General features: G+C 38.9%; 2 pseudogenes; one reads left to right on the top strand and one right to left on the bottom strand.

Moving 5' to 3' along the window:
* Positions 1-12306: 12306 nt before the first annotated feature.
* On the top strand, positions 12307-13691 carry LOC139815470 (putative nuclease HARBI1; annotated as a pseudogene).
* Positions 13692-14386: 695 nt separating this feature from the next.
* On the bottom strand, positions 14387-23565 carry LOC139814810 (uncharacterized; annotated as a pseudogene).
* Between the last annotated feature and the right edge of the window lie 3138 nt (positions 23566-26703).

The following is a 26703-nucleotide window of genomic DNA, read 5'->3' as shown; positions in this document are numbered from 1 at the left end:
TAGTTCACAAAACATCTGTCTACATTGTAGTTGACGATTTTATAGTCATTTTGATAAACATTGTTTATTTAATATTTTATTTTAATGAACTTTGAATAAAAATAAAGGAAAGAGATGGATTTCTTTAAAAATGTTTAATTTTTAAATAGTGCAGATTGATATCTTCAAAAAAGTTGAATTATTTAAGAGGGTCGAAATGGTACTTTTTAGATACGGAAAATCGTTGATAGGTAAATAAAAAACTAAAGATAAAATTATATACAATATGGCATATGACATTTTTTAACAATAATCTTGAAAGGCTCAATTAATTACAAATCAAAACGTACAAAAAATCGGACGCAAAACCGTAACAAAATGTTCGTGTTAAGATATTTAATAAACAATTAATTTACAAACGTTTTGGCCTATATCTGACCATTTTTAATGTAATTACAAAAATTTTAAATAACACGCAATCGACGCATGAACGCAATAGATGTCGAAAAGTAGTCGGAAACATTCGCCGCCTTAGCTAGATTAGTTACAGGTGCATTGGGTGTGAAACTTGCCAAAGCTAGACAAGAACGTGAGCTCGAAAAGAATATATTAAAAAGGTAATCTTTGAATGTGTGTGTTATAATACATGATATAAAAGTAAAAATAGTTCAATAACTATTGAAGAGATTTTTAAAAGAGATTCTTGCATTACAGTGAAAAGACGATTCGCCGCAATAAACAACGAGAGAATGTTTGGGAAGGCATAATACCTACAAAGTAACATTACACATCGCTAATATATAAAGGAATATTTATAAGGATTTATACCTTATTATTACATACATTATACGCATTCACATTATTGTGGCTGCGTAGTTTGACATAGCCAACCGTGGCTCGCATAATGTTATTCTCGTATTAGCGCGCATATTTGTGCTTTACTCGTCTATTCGTTACATTGATAAATACAAAGATGAACAACCATTTTTCCAACTTGCCAAATTTACCCGCTTTGCTGTAGAAAAATTATCTCTAACAGCCTAATGCTAGCAGAATATCGGCGATATGCCAACAGATCCAATCATGAATGTGCAGCAGATTCCTGTCCACTGCGTCCATTAAGCTTATTTTCTAGCAGCACGGTTTGCTGCCACAATTGTATATATACATTTTTTATATTTTGCATGTTTTTTAATTATATACAATAGGGGTATTCAAATAAGTTAGAGTTTAACATACAGGTTATAATAACCTATTATATTATTTTTTATATTGACGGCAGGGAGCTGATACTGAGATCAAGGAGCCTGTTCACACGAGGCGTTTCTGCCGCGCGATTGCGGCCGCGCGTTAACGTTTGCACGAGCCGCACGTTGTCGCGAGGTATAAGGTGCGACAACGCGCGCATACGCGTGTACGCGAAACGGCAGTAACACCGTAATCGTGCCGGCGATATACTGAATTGAATTGCTTCGTGCTTATCTGGAGATTTTGTATCCCTACATCGTGTTACCACCGCTGCCAGAAAAGAAGATTCTCTACGCTTGGCAGAAAGTGACGACTGACACGTTCGATCCCGACTTCGTTGATCGCAGAAGAGCTGGACTCGAGGTACGTTTCCGATTTGCAATTATAACAGTATCGTGCGATGAATGTTGTACCCAATTATAACCTCAAATGAAGTTGTGCACGTTGCTAGTATTCTGATTATACAATACATTTTTACTTTGTAGAGGTATTATATATTGACAGCAGAGAGCTGATACCGAGGAGATCAAGGAACCTGTTCACAGGTATATATTGACGGCAGGGAGCTGATGCCGAGGAGATTAATCCCGTTTACGCGCGAAGGAATTATTGTAAGTTATTATTATCGGTTCAACTTATTTTTTATTCTTTTCCAGTTTTAAGAGTTAGAAAAAGATAAAAATGCTCTCTTTTTATTTCATATATACATTTTTTTACATGTTCTCCTTCTCTCTTTTATTCACTGTTATCTGTTGTACTTCGAAATCACTTATCTCTCTTATCTTCCTTCTTTTTACGTCTCCCTTTTCTTTAATGTTACTTAAAAAAATTTGTAACTTTTCCATTTTTACTGTTAGTAGAATATGTTTCTCAAATTTGACAATTTATTTGTGAAACATTCCGTATTATATTATGCACTATATAAATTGAACTATGTATAATATATATAAACTAATTATATGTATGTTTGTGAATTATAGCAATTAGATAAGGAACTAAAGTTTCGTCATATCTGAAAAATGGCACCACCGAAGGTATTACTCGGACAAAATCGACAAAACAGCACTGCAACTTTGAGGAAAGGAATAACGACCAGAAGTCAAAATTCTTTACAGAGCAATGTATTACGACAACTCAATGTTGGTAGAGAAATTCGTGCCAAGCGAAAAGTGGAAGTTTCGCCGTTTAAAGAAAAAACGCATAAAAGATGCGCTTTTGCAAACATCACTAATGTATGTGTACTCTACACAATTATTATATCAAAATTTAAATGTATATTTTGATTCAGTGGTAAGATTTAAATGCAATTTTTAGCTCGATTTTTATGTCGACGTCCATTCTTTCCTCATGAAAATCAAACCACTATTTTAATTTATCCCAAACACAACATTGTAATATTTACATTAATGTTCATTATACATGTATATCTGTATTTTCAAAAAGATAAAAAAAGGCGCCAAGTACACGCATGGTTACCTCGGAAAAACTAAGTGCTAGTATCATTAATTTTAAATTATTCAAGCTAGAGATTGCGATTATGTCTTGTATCGCAAAATATATACGGCTTATAGAGCTTTACGATCTGTACATACTGTTTGTAAGATAAAGATATACTGTTTCTAAGATGCGTAATACTACAAAATGCATGATATCAGTACAGATACAAAATTACCTTTTTCGAAAAGGTAAAAACAAGGCGCCAAGTACACGCGTAGTTGTTACCTCGAAAAAAAAACCAAATGGTAGTATCATTAATTTTAAATTAAAAAATATTAATAAAACCCAAATGGTACGTAATATCTTTGTACCTCGAAAAAACCCAAAAGTGGGTGGGTAGTATCTTTATTTAAAAAAAAATTAAAACCCAAGTAGTACATATATTACCTAACTTAACTCAAGTGACATGTATTTAAAAAAAAAGTGAAATCTTTAAATTAAATTGCGCCAATTGTAAAGAGAATATGTATATTGCTTTGAAAGATAATTGTTATGTTGCATTCACGAATCAAAAACAAAAATTCGGGGAGGATTTGGCCGCACTTGGCTTAGAAATCGAGAGACTCTCGCGCCTGGCGTACCCCGAGTGCCCTTATGAGTTGCGTGACAAAATCGCTTGCGCGCAATTTATTACGGCTGTTTCTGATAATTTTATCAGGCGAGCGCTTCAGATGGAGGGAATAACCTCCCTGAATGTGGCCGTTGAAAGGGCCAAAGCGCTGCAAATAATCCAGGGGGATAGTTTTGAGAGGAATAGGGAAAATTATAATAAAAGTTTTTTGAAAAAAGGAGTTGGAAATACGGTCGAAAATGAAAAACGTTACGAGGGAAGAAGAGTAAAAGAAAAGAGAAAAGGAGGGAAGGGCCGGAAAGAGAATTGGCGTGGCAGCAAATTTGGCGCCGGCCGGGGGGAATGTTGGTCTTGCGGTAAGACTGGGCATTTCCGATCAGAATGTCCCAATGAGGAAAACGCGATTTAGTTGAGCTTGCCGGGGTGGGCTTAACTTTAATGAAAAATTTCCCGAAAGTTAGCCGATTTGAAAATTTTAAAATAAATTATAAGAAAGATTTTAAAATAGATTATAAGAAAAATTTTTGTTACGATGGTTTATTAAATGGAAAATGTTGTTCTTTCAAGATAGATACGGGCTCCGATGTCTCGATAGTTAATGGTAATTTAATTGGAGACGAGGTAGAGAGATTTGAAATAGAAATTTGTAATCTGAGATATCCGACTGGAGAAAGAGTTCCTTGTAAATCTAGAGTCTTGGTGAATGTTCTAATTGGTGGATATTCTGTTAAAGTTTTTATGTTTGTAGCAGAAATTAGTGATCAGTGTCTATTGGGAAAAGATTTTCTCGAAAAAGTGAATCTGAATAACATTTTTGAATCTTTCTTTGTAAATTCTGAATTAAATAAGAAAGAGTGTTTTAATTGTTCTCGTATTGAAGCTTCTACCGAGGGAGATTCTTCTATCTTAAAAGTACTTTTTGAGAATAATTCTGGGAGTTTGACTGAGGCTCAAAAAAAATTTTTTGCCGATTTTATGAAAGATTTCCGGGATGTGTTTTCTGAAACTATTGTTGCAAGGAATTGTGATGTAATTGAACATGTGATAAATGTGAAAGATTCTTCCCCCATAAAGCAGGTTCCCCGTCGTATTCCTATTCACATGAGAAAGGAAGTTAACAAAATTATTGAGGATATGTGGAAACAAGGGGTAATTGAGGAGTCACAAAGCCTGCAGTTATGGTCAGGAAAAAGGATGGCAGTATTAGATTTTGTGTGGATTACAGGAAAGTGAATTTTATAACTAAAAAAGATTCTCATCTTTTGCCCAGAATTGATGACATCTTCGACCAATTATCAGGTAATGTTTGGTTTTGTACTTTAGATCTAAAAAGTGGATACTGGCTGTTGAATAATTGCCTGGTGAATATCAAGTGATTATTAGCTGCACCAACACATGTGTTATATGAATGAAACGTACATTTGTCAGCTATTCAGCTAATACAAGAATATATTATACATATACATATATAAGGTTCGCATCGCTTAGAACAAAAAGAATTGCTTTTTCAGCAGAAAGGAATATTACCATAATGCGTCCGTTAAGCGGACAATCAATGAATAATCGACTTATCTTTCCTTAACGATCTGGAGATCTCGCTCTCTCTTCGCTCTTTCACACTCTCTTTAGCTAGCTCGCTCGCTCGTTCGCTCGCTCGCCCGTGCACGTGCGTTCGCTTCTACGGTCGCTGGGGAAAAGGGACGAGCTCATCGTCGCGCGTTCCGATTCCGAATCGTTTCGATTTTGTTCCGCTGGTTCCTACTGTACAGTGTCATGGCAACTAGCGCGGAATTAGCCCGGGGACACAAAAGCCCTTACCCTTTTTCAACACTTCCCCTTAATTCTGTGCTAGTTCGTCATCATGCGGTCCCTAAAGTTAGCGAATTTTATCGTGCCTAACGGTTTCGTAAAAATGTCTGCAAGCTGATCGTTTGTCGGACAATACTTCAATTTAACTACGCCGTCTTTAACTAGTTCGTGGACAAATCTAAATTTAACATTGATATGTTTTGAGCGTCTGTTCACAACACCGTTCTTCATTAATGCGATCGCGCTCTGGTTATCAACGTTTAGTTCTATCACCATCGGTTCTGTTAACAATTCCTCTAGAAGTGATTTTATGTATAGCAGTTCTTTGCAGCATTCTGCCGCGGCGATATATTCGGCCTCTGTGCTGGACAGTGCGATTATGGGTTGCTTCCTCGATGCCCAACTGATTGCTCCTCCAGCAAAGAAGATCACATATCCAGTTGTACTCTTTCTTGTCTCGGGATCTCCCGCATAGTCTGCATCGCAGTATGCTTCCAGTAGATTTGGTCTGCTGTCGGCTTTGTACTCAATTCCAAGCCTTCTGTTTCCACTTAAGTATTTCAAGACATGCTTTAGATCATTTACTCTTTCTTGTGTTGGCTCTTCTACATAACGACTGCAGAAGTTCACACTGTATGAAATGTCTGGTCGTGTCTTTGTCGACAGATATAGCAGGCTTCCGACTATTTCTCTATACGGATAATTTTTACTTTCTGTTCTGGATTTAATTTGTTCATTCTTCTGCATAGGCACTTTCACTGGTTTGGACTCGTTCATTTTGCAGTGTCTAAGTAGCTTTTCAGTGTACTCCGCTTGCATCAGTTTGATTGCGTTTTTGTTCCTCACAACTTCGAATCCCACAAAGTTCTTAATCTCACGTATTACTGTTATTTTGAATTCTTGTTTCAGTTGCTTTATTATTTTATTCATTTTTTGAATGTCTTTTCCGATTATGACGCCGTCATCTACATAGAAGCCTATGATCAACTCGCCATCAGTTGTCTTGAACAGGCATTGTTCGTTTTCGAGCAGCACAAATCCTTTCTTCTTTAGGAAGTCTGTGAATTTGACATTCCACCTGAGGGGTGCCTGTTTGAGTCCGTGTGTAAAGGGCCTTCTTCAATTTAAGTATTTTATCCTTAAAATGGTAGCCTTCCGGAGGATATATGTAGATGTCATCTTCCAGCTCACCGTACAGGAATGCGGTTTTGACATCGAACGCTATTATTATATAGTTTTTCACAGATGCTGTGGCGAATACGCTTCTCAGTCCTGTCATGCCAATCACCGGGCTGTATGTTTCCATGTAGTCTATGTGCTGTCGCTGTTCGCATCCCTTAACTACAAGCCTGGCTTTGTAGCGTCCGTCTGACTTCACTTTAAACTTGCTGTACAGTGGTTTTTGATTGTCTAGCTTGTTGGCATCTATTACTTCCCATGTGTTGTTTTCTTTCAGGAATTCCTTTTCTTCATTTATCGCTTGTTGCCATTTCTGTTTGTCACATCCCGTGACAGCTTCCTTATATGTAAGTAGGGCACAGTCTGTGTATCTGACCGGCTCTTTTCTGTTTCTTTCTGATCTTCTCAGTTCTTCAGCGGCTGCTTCGCTTTCCCGTGGTTGTGGTGTCTCATCGTCGTCTTCGCTGTCCGTGGTATCCAGAACGTCGACGAACTCATCCTCTTCATGTTCCTGTTTCACTGCATCTTCCTGGTTCATCTCTTCGCTCTGCAGATCTTCATTGTTGCTGTCTGTTAGATCTATCCAACCTCTTCTTTCTGTTTTACTGATTTCTCTCACTGTTCTCTGTCCAAATTTTACGTCTCGTGCTATTTTAATTTTTCGTTTATCTTCGTCCCACAGCCTGTAGCCAGAAGGCGCATATCCGATGAATATATATTTTTCACTTCTCTCATCCAGTTTCTTAATGGGTTTCAGTACTTTAGCGTAGGCTTCACATCCGAACAGTTGCAGGTTTTTCAGATCTGGCCTCTTCTTCTCCCACATCTCATATGGGGTAGTTATTAGTGTAGCCGTCGAAGATCTATTCAGCAGATAGACAGATGTGTACAGCGCCTCTCCCCACATTTTCTTATTCAGTTCAGAATCGAACAGCAGAGCTCTTACTTTATCCATTAAGGTCCGATTTAGTCTTTCGGCCTTACCGTTCAACTGCGGTGTGTATGGCACAGTCTTGTCGATCTCAATGCCCTTTTTCTCACACCAAGTTATTACTCTGTTGTTCACATATTCCTTTCCGTTGTCACACCGGAGTTTAGATACTTTGGCATTGCATTTGGACTCCACTCTCTCTTTATATACTGTTCGATTTTGTGTGGGACCTCATCTTTGCTTTTGATTAGGTATGCCATTGTGTAGTGTGTGTAGTCATCGAGAAAAGTGATAACATATCTATTTCCATCCCATGTGGCGGGATTGATTGGTCCGCACACATCCGTGTGTATGATTTGGAGTGGTCTTATTGCTCTCTCTCTTAAATCATCAAATTTCAGTCTGGTCTGCTTAGCTTTCTGACATGTACTGCACACTTCTTCCAGCTTCTTCAATTCTTCTTTTGCCAGCTTTATTCCCTCACTCAATGTTTGTAGAACTTCCAGGTTTTTGTTACTCAGGTGTCCAAGTTTTCTGTGCCACATCATTGCGGTATTCATTTGGTTGTCAGTCAGATATGATTTACTTTGTGTTACTGGCTTTAGAGTGACTTGGAATAGTCCGTTTTTCGTCTTCTGTCCTTTCAGAACTATTTCATTACCGTATTTTATTTTCACTTCATTCTTATTAAACTTTATTTCGCCGCCGTTCTCTGTGATAGCATGCACTGATAGTAGATTCGAGCTCAACTCTGGTACGTATGTCACTTCCTTCAACTTGCAATTTTCAAATTCAATAGATCCGACCCCTTTCGCCATCATTGTCTCATTCATCTTGGCTACTCCTATTGTTGATTCCAGCTTCTTGAAGTTCTCAAGGTGGTCTCGTCTGTTCGTCATATTGGACGTAGACCTTGAATCCACTATCCACGTGTCTGAAGAAACTGGTTTACTGGCTAGAAATGCAACTTTATCTGTTGCTTCTTCTTTGCTTCCTTTCTTCTTCCTGAAGAAGCAATCTTGATCTGTATGGTTGTTTTTCTTGCAGATACTGCATGCTTTCTCTCCCTTGGATTGCTTTTCGTTGCACGATCTAGCCATATGGCCCTTTTTGTTGCACTTGAAGCAGCGCACTTCTTTTTCACTTGACTGTACTTTAGTCTTGCAGTCTCTTGCAAAATGTCCCAATTTGTGACACTTGTGGCATTTCTTATTTGTAGTCTTAAACGCCACTTGTTTCTCTTCAGTTTGATTTGCTGAATTCCTCATTTCTTCCGCTAAAAGTCGTGCCGTCAAGTTTTCCAAGGTTCTATCTTTCTTCACGGTTGATTCCCATGCGCTTGCAAAATGTCTAAAGTTTGGAGGCAATGTTGCGAGTATCTTCGAGACGATCATGTCATCATCGATTTTCGTATCCAGTGCTTCGAGTCTCGTTGCAATATTTTTGAGCTTGCTTACGTATGAAGCCATATCTTCGCCTTTATCCATTGACAGCGAATAGAATGTTTGCAACAGATTGCATTTCTGTTGTTCATTGTCTCTCTCGTATATCGTGGAAATCTTCAGCCACATTTCTCGTGCCGTTTTACAATTTATTATGTGCATCATCGGTTTTTTCTCAATCGTTGTAACAATTATCTTCTGAGCTGAGGCATCCTTCTTCTTCCACGCGGCGTCACGTAATTTCTCATCGGCATCAGAATGTACTATCTCGTACAGTTCATTCGACCGAAAAATTATATTTAGCTGGAATTTCCAGATTTGATAATTTTCCGCGTCAGCTAAACGTTCTACACTCGCGGTGTCATCGCCTACGTTTTTCGCCATCTTAATTTTACTTTACTTTTTGCTTTCTTATTTTATTACGTTCTGACGTGTTAACGACCACGGGTGTACCTAACCTCGACCTGTCACGGAACGCGTATTCCTCGCCACCTTTACGCACGACACGCACTTCCGTACTACCAACCTGCCGCTCGCCTCGCGTGATTCTCACCTTTGCTATTTTCACGCTCGCGACCGATCGATATAATTCGAGATATATCGTAAATGCTCGCGGATGCTCGTTCCCTTTCGCCGCTGTGCCGTATCGACGCGTCAGCTTCTGCGCGCGTGATCTTTCGCGACCGTCAATGTTTAGCTTCAGTTCCTTTCGTGTTTGCCCTTTTCCCCCCCTTTTTTTTTCTTCACGTAACACACGTGCTGTAGTCTTACTTTATCTCGGAATATCTGTTCTTAACATTCGACTCGTTTTATATGTTAATCTTTGTCTCTCTAGTTTTTACTATTACCAATATTGTCACCGATTTTATCAAATTGCTGTAATCACTTAATTATTATGTTCACCGAATGCTTGAACTGAGCACGCTGGGCATATCTGGGCCCATAACCTGTTGAAGAATTGCCTGGTGAATATCAAGTGATTATTAGCTGCACCAACACATGTGTTATATGAATGAAACGTACATTTGTCAGCTATTCAGCTAATACAAGAATATATTATACATATACATATATAAGGTTCGCATCGCTTAGAACAAAAAGAATTGCTTTTTCAGCAGAAAGGAATATTACCATAATGCGTCCGTTAAGCGGACAATCAATGAATAATCGACTTATCTTTCCTTAACGATCTGGAGATCTCGCTCTCTCTTCGCTCTTTCACACTCTCTTTAGCTAGCTCGCTCGCTCGTTCGCTCGCTCGCCCGTGCACGTGCGTTCGCTTCTACGGTCGCTGGGGAAAAGGGACGAGCTCATCGTCGCGCGTTCCGATTCCGAATCGTTTCGATTTTGTTCCGCTGGTTCCTACTGTACAGTGTCATGGCAACTAGCGCGGAATTAGCCCGGGGACACAAAAGCCCTTACCCTTTTTCAACACTGGCAAATAAAGATTCATTCCGAGGATAAAGAGAAAACTGCGTTTTCTATTGGAAACGGGTTGTGGCAGTTTACTGTCATGCCCTTTGGCCTCTGTAATTCCCTTGCTACATTTCAACGACTAATAAAGAAAGGTTTAAGATATTTGTTGTCGAAAATTTGTTTGCTTTATCTCGATGATGTAATTATATTTGGAAAAAGTTGTTCTAAAATGTTGGAAAATTTAAAAACAGTGTTTTTACGATTGAGAAAAGTAAATTTAGAAATTAATCCAAGAAAATGTACTTTTTTTGGAAAAAGTGTTAAATATTTGGGGCATGTAGTTTCGGCAGAGGGCATAGCCACGGATCCCGAAAAGATATCCGCGGTTAGTGATTGATAGGTTTCGCATACCAGATCACAATTACGAAGTTTCTTAGGATTTTGTTCGTACTATCGTAAATTCATTAAAGAATTTTCTTCTTTAAGGGGGTAGTACAGTCTGGCGGCCGAAAATGAGGGTCAATTTCAGGATTTATTTGTGACAAAGTGTTATGCTAATCAGGTTCATGGTGTATACGATATTGAAATACATGTTTAGATGCATTTACAATATTTTTTATATGAAAAAATATTAAGAAATGTAGGAGTTATGAGTCATCTCTTCGCACGCGCGCTCGACTACGGTGTGCATAGTAGCTCCTGTACGGCGTGCCTGAAATGAAAAACGCAAAAAGGGTATTAAATTTAAATGTATTCCCCACAGAGTGACGTCCGAAAATTGTAAAAATGTTAAAAATTGTGAAAGTTATAGCACTTAACAAAAAGAAGTTCATTTTATGCCAATGAATTTCTTTTTGTTAAGTGTTATAACTTTCGAAGATCGCCGAACGCAATCGCGGCGTTGGGACGCCGTAATCTCCGACCGTTCCGCCGCGCCATCCCGGCGCTCGCGATTGCCGTCGCTACCCCCGCCACTCCGTAACGCCGCCACGGCATGTATATAAACCGAGCGTTGTTAATAACGCAAATTGCGATTTCATGATCATCCTGTTCACCGACCGCACCGATCCTGAACTCCCGCATCCACTTCTACGAAGCTAGCCAGAATGATGGTAGAGAGCTTTTGGCATACTCTGTCTTCACCGAGCGTTTCTCGGCAAACGACCAGCTTCCTCATCCACAAGGCTATCCGAACGGGGGCAGAGCGCTTCTCTGTTTCCACCGAGTGTGTCTCGCCGGATACCGTCTCGTTTCCAGACGCTTGCAGCCTTCCTCGGGGGTAGAGCCTCCGTACTTTGCTTCCACCGAGCGCTTCTCGGTGGTCGGACTCGCGCTAGATCAATCCTGCCGCCATCCGAGCGGAATCTCCGCGATTTCATCGCCGCGTCCGCGCTTCGCGTCATTCCACGCGCCCCGCTCTGCGACGCCGGGAGCACCGGCTCCGCCCGGACCGAGAAACTTTGTAACGCAGTTCGGCACACAAAATTCCGAAAGCACCGGCTCCGCCCCGTACGTACCGCGCTTTACCTCGCGCCGCCCACGGCGAACCGATCATCCGTCGCGATCGCACCACGCGTATACCCGGCCGCTAGTGCCATCCCGCGAGAATCAGACTCACGCGCGCCTTTCATTGTGCCACGCCGGCTCGTCTCGCGCGCCTCCGCGTGCATCACAACATTGTATTCTGCGCACATTAAATCTTTGTAAATATCCCGAGCCTTTGTTACTATAGAATAAACTCTTGTTATTTTGTTACCAAAGACGATACGCTTTCATTCTGCCAGCCTACGCCTCGCTTCTGTTCCTCCGCACCTCCTTCGAACCCAGCCCAGCCGCGAGCTAGATCCGCGTATCGAACTCAGGTTGTTTTAAAATATATTGACTTAGAGTATAGCATAAAAAATCAAGTATAAGACTGAAATTAGCAGTAACTTATATGTAACAACTGATTTGAAAAAGCAAGGGTTTTCAATCGCTAAAAGAAACATTAACTCGTAACTTGTTTTACTTAATTATTTATCAAACGCAATTGTTAAATTATGTAATTTATAATTGTCTTTTTAGAGGTTGAGAATCCTCGCTTTTCTAACTACTTCAGTGGGTGCGTTCCGTTTCACGCATGAAACGCAGCGCATCGCATGAGCGCATTGTCTTGGTCCGTTTTTCCCATCACTCTTACTGCGCATAGAGAAACGGAACAGACCCATGCCCATTTGGGCTGTTTGTAAACAGACATGGCAGATAAGATGTCGGGTGATAATGTGCTTTCTGTGGTTTCTTCTGTTATTATTTGTAGCCAGATTGATGTTGATGGAGAAGATGATAATGATAAAACCACTTCGTTATCCAGCAGCAGTGAAGAAGATTCCAGTGACAAAGAAAATCAAATGCGTACTTTATATGCCATATTAATGGTGAATGAGACGCGAGGTGAAACTCTTCAGATGGAAAAGTTGACCGATTATGTGGAACGAGTTGTCCCAGGATACTCCAGAATCACTTTTAAAGAACGTTTTAGGTTTGTGAATGTATTTCCTGTCAACAACTGATAAATGCAAATTGGCCATATGTTTGACTTTGGCTATATTGCAGGATATTTCCAGAAACCTTTCAAATGGTTTTGAGACTTCTAAGGCCAGCTGTGAATGCTACAAATACTCGTGGAAGGAAGCAAATATCTTTAGAAAAGCAGCTTATGATAACGTTACAGTTCATGGCTACTCCAGATTCACATCGGTATGTATTTGATTATGTTAAAACTACTAAAAGAAACAATAAAGTATTGCAGCTGTAATCCTATCGTTCTGTATACACAGGTCTGTATGTGTCAAGTTCGGTGTAGGAAAGGCTACTGCATTGCGCGCTGTGAGACGTGTGACTTACGCTCTTCACTGCCTAGCAGCACGTTTTATTAAATGGCCAAGAGGAGAGGAGGCTACTCGTGTGATTGAAGAATTTCAAAGAGCAAAGGATTTTCCAGGAGTCATTGGGGCTGTTGATGGTTTTTTTTATACAGATACGAACTCCTAAAGAAGATGCAGCCTCTTATATTTGTAGGAAAAAATATCCTGCTATTCATTTTCAAGCTGTGTGTGATGCTCGGAGTCTATTCACTCATTATTATGTCGGGCATGTAGGATCTGTACATGATGCACGAATTTTTTAGAAACTTTCCTTTAACTGAATTCATCCAGAAGCTAGATGAGTATTTTCCCTCAAATTCTCACCATCTTGGAGATGCAGCATATACAATTCACTCACATGTCATGGTACCGTTTAGAGATAATGGACATCTTACTCCAAGGCAAAAGAATTTCAATTATTGCTTATCATCTAGTCGCATGGATATTGAAAGAGCCTTTGGGCTTTTGAAAGTGAGATTTCGAATTTTACTCAATTGTCTGTCTCTCACTGATATCACTAAAATACCACAGTTTGTTATTGCATGCTCTGTCATGCACAACATCTGCATACTGCAGAATGACAATGTTGATGTTGTTGTTTGTTTTAACAATGAGAATGTTGCCCCTGGTGTCATAGCAGCAGATGCAGATTTTGGTAATCAAAAGAGAACGAGGATCATGAATTGAGGATGAGACTTGGAAATGAAAATAATTAAGTATTTCTCTGAGGTGGCTTTTAGATTAAAATGATTTTAAAGTATAAATTTATAAATGTTTAAAATTTGAGAAATTAAAATTGAAATAACTTCTATATGCAGGGTGGTTCCGGACATTTGCGTCGCCGGACACGGGTTACTTAATAAAAATTGTTCAATTTAGCGAGTCTAGCACCCGTTTAAGTTTGTCGCAAATGTCCGGAACCACCCTGTATATTTTAATCAATTTTTCAATGAGTTAGAAGCAGTCTCGTTTATTTATATGTACAGAGTAATTATAAAAGAAAATAAAGGTATCTAAAATAAATGTTTGGTTATTTATTGCACATATATTTATTCGCAATTTTATATACCAACAGTAAGAATAAGTTACAAAATTACAAAAAATAACATACTTACTCTTATGGCGATATTTTTTGGACATCATCGCTCATCGTGTTTAGTGTGCTAATTATTATCACAATTATTATCACAGAATGCAATACTGCTAAAGATGGCCGTTACTTATTAATTGAACTACACTCTTAATAAAACTAAATAATGTGATAATATCAAAATTATTTCAAATAAAAAAAACAACATTAACACCTATACAAAACAACATAAGCATATTTAAGAAACTTTTGTTATGTGGGTATCCTCCAACGCATATTACAGAATGTCATAATACTACTTGAGCTATTCTTAAACTAAGGTTACTTCTTGCGTTCTGCAATTTTAGCGAGTAGTTCAATCAGAGACTGCTGGAGGTGCATTCTATCTTTGTGCATTTCCTGCTGTTCTTGTCTAATCTGCTTCCACTTATTTTCCTTTTTTGCTCTTCGTTGTTCTCTGTCCTCCTTTTCCTTTTGTTTATCTTCTTTGATTTCTGTGATGGACGATTCCAAAATTGATTCTACCCGTCTTTTCTTCGGTTTTGGCTCATCTGCTGCTAAGTTCTCTGATGAAATAGATGATGAAGGCCTGGACGGGATGGACCATCGCTGCTGGTTATTGATACAGGTGCTACCCATGCTTTTTCTCCAAATATTGAATCCATAACAGAATAAAAGGCCCAAAAACTTGAATGATTACCTGATTTCTTATTGCTGTCACTTATATTTTTGTATGTTCTTTTCAGTCCGGACATTAAATATTTTGACACTGAGCACCAGTAACATTGTACTTTGCCTTCTTCATCTCATTTGCAATTTCCATTCATATTTTGTTGTTGCGTTTTAGACCCGAGGCAAAATCAGACTCTTTATCTCGATAGGTCTCCAAAAACAAAAGAACTGCCTGATCTGGCCAAACAAAGGACTCTTTCCTGGCTTCGTTTGCTTGAGATGCATCTGCAGGCTCTCCTGCTTTGTCAGCTTGTAATTCTTCATTAATTACCGCCATACTCCGTCTCTCACTTTCTCGGGCCACCAAAAACTTGATAACTTCCTCATCTGTCGGAGTAAAATACAATTTCAGTTACTTAAAGTTTTACAAAACCATTTTACAAAGAGTGCTATTCCATATAAACAATAATATTTCGATTGGAATTCTACGTTCCAGATATGAAATCTGTCCCACATAAATAGAAATCACAATCCTTAATGAGCATATTAAATAAATATTACACTACTGTCTTTTAAGAAATCTTGAGGTTTGAGGTTAAAATCAAAACTTCTGACGATATTAATACTTACCGCCACTTATTGCCGCCTGGAATTCGATATTGGACACGTCGAACACCCACAATTTATCATTAATAAAAATTTCTAGTTTTTTCGAAGCTATTTGTTATGAATTTCAATTTCATGAATAATAAATTCCTAATAGTAAACTTTGCAGACACTTCTTTCCACCTAAATAATTCTTGCGCATGGACCACGCATGGACTACATCATCTCGGGAGCTAAGGCAGCTTATGCGCTCTCATGCGCTGCACAACATGGCGCGGCATTGTGGTGAGAGAACGTTCCCATTGTGACGTCCTGAGTGATGCGAGGTGGCTCGATCCAGCAGAACGTCTCCGTTGATGGGTTCTTTTTCTTGCAGTTAAGGAGGTAAAACTCCAGGATAATTAGCTGTTGGTCGGCGATGTAGATTATGGCTCCTTGGATCCGTCGTAGGTAGGTATTCAATAATCTTTTATCTTTCTTTTGATATAAAAGAGTATGGTATTTATTGTAGAACTTTTACGATACAAGTGGCTTATGTGGGAGGATGGAACAAGTATAAGATATGTGACTTTTCCTGGCTCGTTCCACACTCTCCGTCGAGAGGGTGAAAGATTCCGCTTTTATACAATTTTGGAAACGGTAGTGGGAGGTGATCGCACCTCGTTACAATGAGTCATAAGGCGTTGTCTAGCGGATATGAGTCTACTTCTAGTGGTGTGGCTCGCTTGCCAGCAATGAGTCATAGGGTGGTGTCTTGAAATTCATTACCTTATATGGTCATGCGTTGCGCTCTGCTTCGACATGTCCATATATGGTCTACGCGAGGACTAGATTCACTCGAATGAGTCATACAGGTGACTCGTCTGAATTCTATTTCTATTCTTTATTCTAACAGCGATTTGTAGTAAGAGCGATACCTTCTTCCATTATAAAATCTCAATATGACTTTTATCATAAGAAATCTTTAATATTTTAATTTTAAAATGTGCAAATATATGTTGAATATTATTTAAGTTCTTTTAGACATACTTTACATACAATAGAATAATTCAATAGTACAATTAAAGTCATTATTAGCATGTCTAAAGTACAAAAGATATTGCTCTCTTTATCTAACAGTTACTATGATATATCTGACTCTCTCTTTCTTTTCTTCAGGTTGTACAATACTCGCATCTCACTCGGATTCGCGCTCCTTATGCTACGCATATACAATTCTATCTTTCTCTGGTTCGTAAGTGGCGCTTCAGCGTTTGATGCTCAAGATTTATATTAATTTTAGTAAGTATATGTATTTTGTTAATAATAATAATATTGATAAAAGTGATTTTAGCAGTGGTAATAATGATTCTAATATCATGTTAATAATGTATCGTGCAGGTAGGAATAGTTAGCATTCTCATTAGTGCAGGAAATCAATGAAATTATTTATGTATAATGAGATTTTTATTATTTTTATATCTCACGAATGGTTGGGAATTTGGTAGGAGTGTATAGGAAATATATTGTAGGACTTTCATTAAAGTATAATATAGCATTGGAAAATTTTCATCATTAATATATGTGTTTGTTAATAACAAATTATTAATTAAATAAATTGGTACTTTTTAATTTGCGTATTAATATCGTTATGTTCTCTTTATTTAAGAGGTTTTGAATTTCTAATATCATCTCGTTTATGAGCACACTTTATTTTATTGTTATAAATATTTCGTAAATAAACAATTGCAGAAATAAAAGTTATTATTATTTTTCATAGGTGTACTGATGCAAAGTTTACGTGCGCGGTCAGAATTCGTGTTTACCGTTTACCCGAACGAGTTTTTATGTTCATGATATATAATTGCCAATTATACGTCATAATGCAGACGGAGGTATATATTTCGTTAATTAATTAGGTGTAGCGGATTGTTAAAAATTATGTTTTCCATATGGGGTTGAAGAGGAAGGTTTAAACTTAATTTACATGCAAACGGGGTATTTTTTGCAGGCGTAATTTAAGAGATATTAAGGATTGAAGTTTGAAATAGTCGAATTTCGGGTAGTTGTGATAGAAAAATATTAATTATATGGCACAACTCCCATGCTAAACCGTTATACCGGGTGTCTTTCCCTTTGGAAATTTTTGTAGCCTCAACCAGAGGAGTGACGAGGTTTTGACTTATACAAAAGTTATTGTGCATAACCTGGGGCACATGTTAACGGCTATTATTAGTGTGGTTAATTATTTATTTATAATTGTTTATAAAAATAAGTTGCAAAATCGAACAATCTTGTAGTAAGTATTTTTTCATTAAGTCGATCGGTTTTTCGAGATGATTTTGATGACGTAGTTAGTAAAATGGAATTGATATAATTTTAATTGTTTATAACAATTGTTTTGAAAAATATTAATAAGATAATAGTTATTTCAATGTGGTGTTTTTCCATAAATATAAGAGAATGTATTTCTATAATTGTTTTATCTCCGTCTATTTATTTTCATTTTTATTTTAATTTATTAAGAGTCTATAGGGTTATCCTTGTCTTACTTTCTGTGAACTGGTATTAAACTATCCTCGTCTTTCATGGAGTGAATGTTCAATTTTCAATCTCGTTTATTAATTTAATTAATTTAAATAGAAAATCGGCGTTAACGTTACTGGTGTTTAGGAGTATGAGAGATTCCATTTTTATCATAATAATTAAGTGTCAAAATTTTTGTTCAGAAATGAAATTTTTCAGCTTTAAAATGTATAAAAGACTAAAATATTAATGTAAAAGTGATTTGGTCTTTGTAAGTCTAAAGGGTAGGAAATTCAAAATGGCGGATGTGAAACTTTAATAATTTATAACTCGAGAATGGTAAGAGATAAAAAGATGGGGTTTCTTTTGTTGTATTCAGACAATTAAGGGCATTATTTTAGGTTGTTTGAAATTTCTGTGTTTTATGGATTTCCATAATTTTTAATTATATCTCGGAATTAAGAAGAAATATGATGTGAGAATTTTTGTGGGATTACTTGACATGCTCTGCTGAGTGTCAGCAGTGATTTTATTCGTCATTTTTAATAATAATTTTATGATAAATTTTATTGTTAATTAATTTATTTTAAGAGATACGATAATGGTTTATAACCAAAAGTTGTTTGACTTTTTGTGATAGTTCCATCAGTCACATTAGCTAGGTCTGTTAATAATATAATTTAATTGTTTATAACAATCATGTTTGAAAAAATGCTAATGAGATAATTATTATTTTAGCGTGATAATGTTCCTTAGGCACAAAAGGTTATGTTCTTATAAATAATCTGCTTTTAATTTATTTATTTATATTTTATTTTAATTTTCTGAGTTTATTCTTATGGATTATGCATTTATTCATGTGTTAAATTGAATTTATATTGCATAAAGGATCTCATAAAGCTTGTAATATTCATTGACGATCAATTTTAGTGATTCTGGGGAGTTTTAACAAGCAATTGTCCAAAAAGTTTATAGTGTAATTCATGAAAATAGGGCTTAAGCTTGAAAAGAGGCCTTAAGGCAGCCATGTTCTCTAAGCTTGTGTCTACTACTTTAAGAACGCGTGCTCGCATCAGCTGAGTGATTGTTGTGACAGTTAGGTTAAGGTGTGATTATTTATTCTTATATTGTTTTCAGGTGCTGTGCAATAGAGAGGGAAATCGAAAAAATTACGCGGCTGGAATATAGCGGTGATCATACCGTCAGACGTGACAGGAGTTAATAGCGTTAGCGTTGGTAGCGCGGTAGCGAGTTCCCCGAATGCACCCGATGTAGTATTCGACAGCCTGCTGCGTAAATAGGCAGGAATGCGGAAGGACGCTACTGTTCGGTAGCGTATGGCTATGTACTAACAATGAGCAAGTCATACGGTGCGCGCGTGAGCACAAGCGAGTACGGTGAACACACGCGCGGACCACGTGAACGTGAGTGAGAAGGGGAACTCAGCACCGAGGCCGGGAGGCGCAGCCGGGCCGAGCCACCGAGTTGCCCGGGAGATCTCACAGCAAACGGTCAACGAGAATCTCGATACAACCGGGGGCGTACCTGCGATCGGCGAGTTATTCGCAAATACGTTGTAACAATGCAAAAGTACTTATACTTTTACGAACGTATTACCATTCGAACGATTAAACCATATTCATATACTTATGGTATTCGCATCGAAAATCATATCATGCGACAATCCGAGTGCGAAAGAACGATTATTGTATTTGTAGAAACGGTAGAATAAATTACATTTTACATGGGTTTTATGATGCTAACAGACGAAAAATTAGTAAATATGAGAACACTACTAAAATTAACTCTATCAATAAGTTTAACAGATTATTTAATAAGCATAATCCGTATGACTCGTTTTTCAATAATGACAGATCCAAATGGTCTGTTAACATCAGCAATAAGGTTATCCCCGACAATGTGTTGCGATTTCTTAGCCTTGGGAAAGGGTTCGGCCTACCTATTGTTCACTTGGTGAAAGAAGATCGATCGCGCACCGCCGTAGACATAATTAAAAATTTTGAAGTCAACAGTCATAGAATACCACGTAACGTTATCAACCCAATACGCAACTCCGTCGCAAATTCTTTGCAGGACTTCCTAAATAAGCCTGAACACATTAATTACATTGATCGATTTATTCTGAAGGAATTCAAGGCATGTAAGAGATTCTTAAGGGATAACAACGATGTTTTTGTGACCAAGGCTGACAAAGGTCAGGTCACTGTTCTTATGGATAGAAGCGATTATACTAACCGAATGACTGACCTTCTTAACGACGAGTCCACGTATAAAAAATTGGACAAGGATCCGATAAGGAAGTTAACTACTAAAATTATCCGATAAGGAAGTTAACTACTAAAGTAATGAACTTGTAAAGTCTTGGCATAGTAATAACATCGTTGATAGCCCTACGTTTTATAAATTGAGATGCACAAATGGCAAACTCCCACGATGCTATGGGCTACCAAAAATACATTAGACCGGTTTCTCCTTACCCATAATCGTCTCAACTATGGGGAGTCCACTTTACAATGTGGCTAGCTACTTACATTCCATCCTACACGAATCTGTGCGCCGACCTGATTCCTACATCAAAGATAGCTAGTCATTCGCGAGACAAATTAAAGATTTAACAATTAACGGCGATCAAATCTTAGTCTCACTCGATGTTACGGCTCTTTACACTAATATTCCGAAGGAATTAGCCTTCAAGGCTATTGAAAACAGATGGAGAGAGATCTCGGTGAACACTAAACTCAGCCTACAACAATTCCTACACGCCATTGATCTCGTTCTGAGCTCCACTAGTTTCTCCTTTAACGGCCAAATATACGAGCAAATTTTCGATAGTCCTATGGGTTTCCCTCTTTCCTCAATCCTCGCGGACATCGTCACGGACGATTTGGAAACTGACTGTTTAAATGGACTCGACTTTGTTATTGCGATCTTTTATCGATACGTGGACGATATTTTCGCTGTGGTATCCCAAGACGAAATAAACAACATACTCGATGTTTTTAACGGCTACCATCCTCGCCTTAAATTTACGCATGAGGTAGAGAACAACAATTCTTTCCCGTTCTTGGACACGATTGTCATTAGGGAAGGAAACAATTTAATAACTAATTGGTACCGAAAACCCACTTTCTCTGGAAGTTACATCAACTTTTTTTCGAGCCACTCGTTAAAATATAAGATCAACACTATAAATTGCCTTACTGACCATGCGGTTTTGCTTTCCAATAAACGATTCCACCGTAATAATATTGAGACAGTAAAAACTATTCTACTGAACAATTCCTTCCCTGACAATCTAATCAGTAGTCAAATTAATGCGAGATTAAAACAACTCCGGTACCCTCGCGACAATAATGACAAAGAACGCATCGATACTTTCGACGCTCGGAGATACTTACAATTAGCCATACCTTTTGTCAAGGGCCTCAGCGAGAATATACGATTTACATTAAATAGCGATGGTCTCGATACAGTGTACACTATCCCAAAAAAGCTAGACGTAATAATCAAAAAAGGAAAAGATACACTTGATCGTAAAACTGGGATCGTGTATAGGATAAATTGCAAAGATTGCGACGCGTCATACATCGGGCAGACGAAAAGACACCTGCAAACGCGTATTAAGGAGCGACATCAGGAAAGATGACGGATCCCATTCGGTGGTCAGCGAACACCGTGTATCTTGTCAGCACGATTTTGAATGGTCTAATGTAGACATACTGCATAGGGAAAAGAATGTCAGGAAGCGTGAAATAGCGGAAATGTTTTACATAAAAAATCAAGCGAATACCATCAACTTACAAAAAGATACCGAAAACCTAAATCCAATATACGACAAAGTCATCTCTTGTATATAAACTCGCTATGTTTACTCTTTTAACCTTATAACAATGTACATTTATTAATCTTGTCAGTTGCTTGCTCACTCCCGACCGTTCGTCACCTTCCAGCGGTGTGGCTCCGTTTAACTATTTCCGAATTTATACATTACGCATCTTAACGTTATGAAATTCACATCAAGGCGCTCTACGATACCGAACATGTAATTACTCTTTCATTGCTCTATACTTTTTAATTGTTAATTTTACTCTTTAACGACCACTAATGGAGAGGTTTTTATAGCTTTTGACATATGACTTTTTCGGTCAAAATCCTCGTATTCCTGAGATGTTCACGTAAGAGCTATAGTTCCATGCCAGTTTATAAATAGGACATTTAATTGTTTCCGTTATATTTTGTTAGAATTCTACCTAATTCCGGCATTACCGAAATTTTTGTTACAAGACACTTGAGAAGGACCCAAAACCCCGGTCGAAAAGTCGTGATTAAGCGTTATTGTTACTCGCCAATTGCGTCGATTTAATAAAGATTCCTGGTTATATTTTACTGTGTTTAATTTTATTTTACAGTATTTTATCGTATTTGATCCTTTTTTTTGTTAACGGGGGAAAATCCTCATGGGATACTCCCTCCCCGAGTGCGGGAAGGGCGGTTATGCCGGACTTTTACCGGCTAAAATCCCCCCGGGCGGCCCTCTCGGCGCCTATGTGGGAGGATCCCGGGAATCGCGATCGAATACCTTCCGTGGATCCTCCCACGCCATGTCCTATTCGGACCCCGACCTAATTTGTGACGGATAGGTACCGCCACACCTACCCGCCACCCTCCTCCGGGGTTGCTTGCGCACGGCTGCCCCCAACCGCGCGCCCGCCCCCGGGCGAGTGAGGGGAGGAGTGGCCGTTTCCGAAAAGACGGGTTCCTTCCCTACTTGCGCCTTTCCGTGGAGGGCAGGCCGGGGCGACGTCCGGGGTAAAAACCCCAGGGGTTGCCCCCGCCCTCCACGGCCCGAAAGAGGCGCCCGTGGCGGAAACCCCGTGGAGAATCCGCCCGAGCCCCTCCCGGGCCGCGACCGACGTCGATAGAAACGACTCGCGAACGACGACGGCAGAGCCAGGGCCCAGCCCGGCCCGGACTCCGACGCCCCCGAGAGGGCACCCCTCCCGGGGGGACGAGAGACCGAGCCGGGCAGGACCACACCCCGCCGCCGTCCGCCCCCTCCTATCACCGGCTATCAGATACATGTCATCCGCATATCCCGTCAGATAACAGCCGGTGGGAAGAGCGATCTTCAGGATTGCATCGTAGGCGATGATCCACAGGAGCGATGTTTTGGAACATCCCCGGTTAATAGAATAGTCTCGGCGGACCAGTGAAAACGATGCATCCCGAAGGAGGAACGGGCACAGACCATGCAAAGGCACCATGAGGAGCCCACAGCGGGCCACTTTGAGGTTGCCAAGACCATTGCCCGCATGGCCAGACTATTCTATTAACCGGGGATGTTCTAAGACATCACCCAGTATGTCCGTCAGTGTCCGATTTGCCTGGCGCACAAGGCACCCACGACCAAGCCAGCCGGAAACCTCCACACGGGACCCGTCGCCAAACCCTGGCAACAAATGACTCAGGATCTCGTCGGCCCCTTGCCACGGTCCACCCAAAGCCATGCCTGGCTGTTGGTCATGCAGGACCGGTTTACAAAGTATGTCGAACTCAAGTCCCTGCGCCGGGCTACCGCTCCTGCCGTTACCAAAGCGATTCTCGACCGGGTCATATACCAGCACGGCTGCCCCGAACAGATTATTTCCGACAACGGAAGGCAACTGAAATCGGATCAGCTCGAGGGGGTCCTGCATTTCAAATCGAGCACCGAACTACCCCCGTGTGACGTCCTGGGTGATGCGAGGTGGCTCGATCCGGCAGAACGTCTCCGTTGATGGGTTCTTCTTCTTGCAGTTAAGGAAGTAAAACCCCAGGATAATTAGCTGTTGGTGGGCGATGTAGATTATGGCTCCTTGGATCCATTGAAGGTAGGTATTCAATAATCTTTATCTTTCTTGTGATATAAAAGAGTATAATATTTATTGTAGAACTTTTACGATACAAGTGGTTTATATGGGAGGATGGAACAAGTATAAGATATGTGACTTTTCCTGGCTCGTTCCACACTCTCCGTCGAGAGACTCTCCGTCGAGAAGGTGAAAGATTCCGCTTTTATACAATTTTGGAAACGGTAGTGGGAGGTGACCGCACCTCGTTACAATGAGTCATAGGGCGTTGTCTAGCGGATATGAGTCTACTTCAAGTGGTGTGGCTCGCTTGCCAGCAATGAGTCATAAGGTGGTGTCTTGAAATTCATTACCTTATATAGTCATGCGTTGCGCTCTGCTTCGACATGTCCATATATGGTCTGTGCGAGGACTAGATTCACTCGAATGAGTCATACAAGTGACTCACCTGAATTCTATTTCTATTCTCTATTCTAACAGCGATTTGTATTAAGAGCGATACCTTCTTTCATTATAAAATTTCAATATGACTTTTATCATAAAAAAATATAAAATATCTTTAATATTATAATTTTAAAATGTGCAAATATATGTTGAATATTATTTAAGTTTCTTCAGACATACTTTACATACAGTAGAATAATTCAATAGTACAATTAAAGTCATTATTAGCATGTCTAAGGTATGAAAGATATTGCTCTCTTTGTCTAACAGTTACTATGATACATCAAACTCTCTCTTTCTCTTCTTCAGATTGTACAATACTCGCATCTCACTCGGATTCGCGTTCCTTATGCTACGCATATACAATTCTATCTTTTCAGGTTTGTGGGTGACGTTTCGGCGCTTGCCGCTCGATATTTATATTAACTTTAGTAAGTATATATATATATTTTGTTAATAATAATGTTGATAAAAGTGATTTTAGCAGTGGTAATGATGTTTCTAATATCTTGTTAATAATGTATCGTGCAGGTAGGAATGGTTAGCATTCTCATTAGTACAGGAAATCAATGAAATTAAATTGTTTATATCTAATAAGATTTTTATTATTTTTGTATCTCACGAATGGTTGAGAATTTGATAGGAGTGTATAGGAAATATATTGTAGGACTTTCACTAAAGTATAATATAGCATTGGAAATTTTCATCATTAATATATGTGTTTGTTAATAACAAATTATTAATTAAATAAATTGGTACTCTTTAATTCGCATATTGATATTGTTATGTTTTCTTTATTTAAGAGGTTTTGAATTTCTAATATCATCTCGTTTATGAGCATTTTTATTTTATTTATTTATTTATTTATTTATTTAACGGGTGAGATCCCTTTAGTACAATTATATAGTGACAGCTGTTGCCAAATAGTCTAAACAAGCGCTAAGTGCATAAGTAAGCGGTTTAATTAACGAAGACACCGATTTAGCGATCGTTTGAATGAGTCGGTGGTTTTATGGAAGAAGTCTAGTCGGTCGGAAAATTTATTAGCTAGTATGTGGATTCTATTTAAGGGTTTAAATTTTCCGTAAGACGTGCGGTGTGATTCCTCGTGGAACGCTGGGTTACATCTGAGGGTTCTGGTTGGGACATGAAGGTGTACACGCTGCAGCAGATCCGAGCATGAAATATGACCGCTGATCAGTTTGAATAAAAATAATAGGTCAAAAAATGTTCTCCTATCACTCAGCGTTGAGAGATTTATTTTAGCTTGTAAGAGATCATAGTTATGATCACGCGGATCCAACGGGTTATCTGTAAGAAAGCTAATTCTTCGGAGAAAACGATGTTGGATCTTTTCAATGCCCCTAGAGTGATCTATTTGATATGGGGCCCATACAATGGCGGCATACTCCAGGCACGGCCTGACCAGAGCGCAGTACAGCATTTTTAGTGTACGAATACTAGAAAAATATTTACATGAACGCATAACAAAGCCCAGTTTTTTATACGCGGTACTCGTAATAGAGTGGATATGTCTATCAAATGACAAATCCGCAGAGAACCATATACCGAGATCACGTATAAAGTCGCACGCAGACAGAGGAGTGTCAAATAAAATGTAGTTATGTTTGTGAACACTTTTCTTTTTGCTGAAGTGGACCACATGGCATTTTGACAGATTAAAATATAACTTGTTATTGTTACACCAGGAGCTCAAACGATCTAGGTCCGACTGTAAAAGTAACGCATCCAAAATTCCTCTGATTCGGCGATAGATTTTTAGATCATCCGCGAACAGCAGTAATTTACAATGTTTAAAAACGGATATAATGTCGTTTATGAATAAATTAAATAATAGCGGACCTAGGTGAGAACCCTGGGGCACACCAGACGTGGCATTAATGATTCTGGAAAAGAAATTTTTGAATTTTATAATCTGCGTTCTGTCCGTGATAAAGCTTGATATCCACCTCAGCAAAAGTCCATCAATACCATATGCACGCAATTTTTTTATTAAGAGGTACTGATCCACGCTATCGAAGGCTTTTCTGAAATCGGTATATATCGCATCAACCTGATGACCCTCCTCGATAGCTGAGATCAAGTAATCGTGGTACAGCAATAAGTTCGTCGTTGTGGATCGCCCGGCCACAAATCCATGTTGCTCGTCGATTATTATATTTTTTAGTAATGATGAGAGCTTGCTTGCAACTAAGTTCTCAAATAATTTCGGTATAATATTTTGTTTACTTATGGGTCGATAGTTCGAGGCTAAGGTTCTATCACCGCCTTTATGGATAGGCGTAACAATAGATAGTTTCCACGCATTTGGAAATACACCACTTGATAACGACTTATCGAAAATCAACCAAAGTGCCCGAGACAAAGTGTATATGCAAGATTTAAGAAAGATAGGTGGGATCCCATCCGTACCAGGGCTCGAATTATTTTGCAATTTGTCTATACCATTAAAAACCTCACCAATGGTGATGTCGATATTTGATAGTTCTACTCCTTGCTCATACACTACATCCGCAGCCT

Source organism: Temnothorax longispinosus, chromosome 6 (assembly GCF_030848805.1).
Source record: "Temnothorax longispinosus isolate EJ_2023e chromosome 6, Tlon_JGU_v1, whole genome shotgun sequence".
Classification (NCBI taxonomy): domain Eukaryota; kingdom Metazoa; phylum Arthropoda; class Insecta; order Hymenoptera; family Formicidae; genus Temnothorax; species Temnothorax longispinosus.
This window is presented reverse-complemented; position numbering and strand designations above follow the sequence as displayed.